Raw genomic sequence first — 3,985 nt, 5'->3', positions numbered from 1 at the left:
ATAATGGCGGAGAGCAAGCAGAGAGCCTTCCCAATCCCTCCAAGGGAGAGCGAGTATGCCTTGTCCCTTATTTGGTAAGAGGGCTCGGATTTCTAATTCATCCATTTCTCCGGGGGCTCCTGGAGTTCTACGGCCTCCAGTTGCATAACCTTACGCCTGCCTCCATGCTGCATATCGTGGGATTCATAGCCCTTTGCGAGTTGTTTTTGGGCAGTGAGGCTCATTTCGCTCTATGGAGGAAGTTGTTCTGCCTTGTACCCCGTTCTCAGAAGGGGTCAATATATCAAGTGGGCGGAGCCGAAGTGTGGCGTATTGCCGGGACCGGATACCTGTCCGGAACCCCAAAGAAGACGTCCGAAGACTGGCCTTCAGAATGGTTTTATATAGAAGACGTCCCCCTCCCGGATCCTATTAGAATCGGCCTTCCTGAGTTCGACAACGCCCCTTTGAAGAAGCGCCGGAGCTGGCGTCCATGGAGCTCCCAGGGAGAAGATGATAGGGACGTTCTTTACCTAATGAGCCGGATAAGTTTTTTAGCTCGATCCGGATTGACCATGATCGAGATCATGGCCATATGTATTATGCGGGGGGTGCAGCCGCTTCAATATAGAGGCCACCCCATGTGGGATTTCAACAGGGAGGATGACGCCACCCGCCACGACCGCAAAGGGACGGGATCGGCATATGATCGAATAAAGATCTTATCCACTTTGTACAAGGGAGAAGAGGAGGAATTCCTTCGTGTCAACCCACAGGGCGGATTTTCTATGTACAATCCTCCGAGCTGGGTAAGCGGAGACTTTTTCTTGCCCATCCGTTTCATATTCCCGTAGTTAAGTATTCAGCCTAGCGATTTCATCGCAGGAGCTGCGCCAGGCTGTAAAGGAGATGAACAGCCCTCCTCCACAACCCGAGGACCCTGGTCGGTCCCTTGACCCGGCCTCCCAGGAGGATCTGGACATATCTGTGGAGCTGATCGATGGGGTATTTTACCAATCGAGTAATGACAACGCTTTGGTGGCCATTACGGCCGATTACCCCGGGCTAATTCCAGCCTCGCAGGTGACTGAGACTGAAGTTCCAGCACTTCGAAAGGGGATCCGTCCTTGCGCTTTTTTGATTCCCATATAACAGCCGTGTTTTGCAGGGGAGGTCCTCGAGGCAGAAGGCCGAGCCTGCGGCAACTAGCTAACAAGGGGCCACGAGGCCAGGCAGGCTGAAAAGACCCGCAATCCAGATTGAGACACCGGCGCAACGGTACGGCGCGCTGTCTTTATTGCAAGACGTTATTCTCAGAGGCATACTAACACCCATGCCTTCTTTTCAGGAAAAAGAGCGCTCGCCGGACTATACCTGGAGAGTCTACCAATCGCGCCTCCACCAGCCAGGCTCCAAGGCCGGATTCGGAGGCGGGAACGAATACGAGGCGTGCGCCGGGCGCTCCTCCGACAGACGATGCGAATAAACTGTTCGCCACCAATTCTGAGGTGGAAAGTGCCATGAACCACAGGTGTCGCCGGACTGTTCTTCGTGACGCTTGTTTCTCCCCAGAGGCATTCCATGCCTTCAACTCGGGAAACGCGTACCTCCGTGCCGCTCAAAATGGTCTAGCCAGAGCCATGAAGCAGTATGTAAAAGACATACGGGTGAGAAAATTTGGTGATTATATATATCAGTAGCCCCTTAGACTTGAAACAGTTAGGATAACTGATTTAAGGATCATTTGTTATGCAGGTTCTTATAGAAAAGAATACTCAATTGTCCCAGGAGCTGGAAGAGTGCAAAGCCCAACTTCAGGCCGCACTAGCCGCAACAGGGGAGCCCAAAGAGACCCCCTCTGGTAACATATCCTTCGACCGATAAGTATCATATTAGGATGCGGCATATATGCAGATCTGACGATAAAATTGCAGATGATGCTAGATTAAATCTGGATAAGCAACAGATCATACGCCAGCTAAAGGCCAGTGAGAGCATGCTAACGAGGGTGAGGCAGGAGAAGAATGATCTCCTAGATGCCAACACCAAGCTGGGCGTGGAACTAAAAGATGTTCATGCCCAACTGTCGGACTCTGTTAACGAGAATCGATGGCTTCGACGCGGCATATTTAGTAAGTGCTGGAACGAACTTTGAGAAAGAGTTCGGCGAGGAAGCTGGCTAACAGAGTTATGTCTGTAGGTATGCTAACAGGTCGTCCTACCAAGGAGATGCCTGGTTCAGCAGGTGATCTTCTTCCTGAGCTCTCACAGCTGCACGAACGAGTTCGGCAGGTGATGCAAGGCGTCGCCCAGGCCTTGCGGCCATCTGTCCCCATACCCGAACGCCTTGGAGAGCTTGCAGAAAAGCTGAAGGGATCACGGCGGCGCTTCCAATTATGGAAGATATCAGCCTGCCGTCAGGGCGCCAGGGAAGCCTGGGCAATGGTGAAGACATGGTACACGAAGGCTGACTCGAACCACATGGCCAAAGTCATACCTGTGGGGCCTGATAGGAAGGAGATCCCTGTGAGCTTAGTGTACGGCCAAGTAGAATTGGCTGCAAAGTATTCCCAACAGGACTGTAGACTAGACATCCTATTGGATGGTATTGAAGAGGAATTCAACCAGTCAAATTGACTATGTAATTTTAAAGTGACATGTATAATGCCTTCTAGCCGGATTGTAGATCATTGGTCGTGGCGGACCTTTTCGCTTCAACCTCGGGACCCGACGGTCCGGAGTGTATCCGAATACCCTCTTGGTTATGTAAGAACCGGGGCATGCGTGGAGACCAGGCGTAGGGATCATTAGTGCTTTATCAGGCAAGTGCCCAACTAGTTATGTTATATTACATGGGTAGTAAGAAACATCTTCCAGGGAGAATAGTTCCATTGAGGGTTCCTTTCCCTGGGTAAGCATGCCCTAAAGTGCATGTCCGGACTGCGATAAGAAGCGCAGAAAAAGCATCTGGGGGCAGATATGGATAATAAATAAAAGCCATCTTTTGTTCACCGACCAAATATTCCCTTAAGAATGCTAGCTTTCGGCTTCACCCAGTCTGAGGTACACGTCCGGCTGACCCGGCGGTAACAATCGCAGAGGTGCTCCCCTTATGCCCTAGCCGAATTAACGGGAATGTAGGGCATAAATACAAGAGCGAGGCAACCTAGCTTGGCCAAAACTTAAGTCATATTGATGCATATAATGGTGAAAAAAGGTACATGCGGAAGTATAACACATGTGTTGGGTGTGAGGCCCAGGTAAATAATTTGAGCTTCTATGAAAGAAGCCCCCAGGTATGAAGAGTGCGGCTAGCGCATCTGTAATGTACAAGTGAGGCACAAGGTGACCCTTGAAGGCCAAGAGAAATAAAAGAAAGAAAGGGAAACAAGACAGATGATGCATATGCAGAAAATGGACAAAGGGAGGCGACTAACATAGAGTCTGGTGCTAAGCGTAGAATCTTCGAAGCCTGGCTGCGTTCCATGGGTCCGGCTCGAGTCGACTAGTCGATGCATCCTGTAGTTGGTATGCTCCACCGGCCAGAACTTGGTCGATAATGAAGGGACCTTCCCATTTGGGCTCGAGCTTGTTCTTTTTCTTATCCGGCAGTCGTAGAACTAGTTCCCCAACGTTATAAGTTTTGGCCCGTACTTCTCTGCTTTGGTATCTACGAGCCTGTTGCTGGTAAAATGCGGAACGGGTTTTAGCTATGTCGCGCTCTTCTTCCAAGGTGTCCAGACTGTCCTGCCGATCGAGCTCGGCTTCTCTTTCTTCGTACATGCGCACTCGAGGTGAGTCATTAATTATGTCACACGGCAGGACTGCCTCTGCGCCGTACACCATAAAAATGGTGTATATTCGGTACTATGATTCGGCGTGGTCCGCAACCCCCAGAGTACAGAGTCGAGCTCCTCTACCAAGTGCATGTCAGACTCCGTTAAGGAGTGCACTAGTCTGGGTTTAATGCCGCTCATTATAAGACCATTTGCTCATTCGACTTGAT

This window comes from Triticum dicoccoides, chromosome 7A, assembly GCF_002162155.2.
Source record: "Triticum dicoccoides isolate Atlit2015 ecotype Zavitan chromosome 7A, WEW_v2.0, whole genome shotgun sequence".
Taxonomy (NCBI): domain Eukaryota; kingdom Viridiplantae; phylum Streptophyta; class Magnoliopsida; order Poales; family Poaceae; genus Triticum; species Triticum dicoccoides.
Note: the sequence above shows the minus strand (reverse complement) of the source record.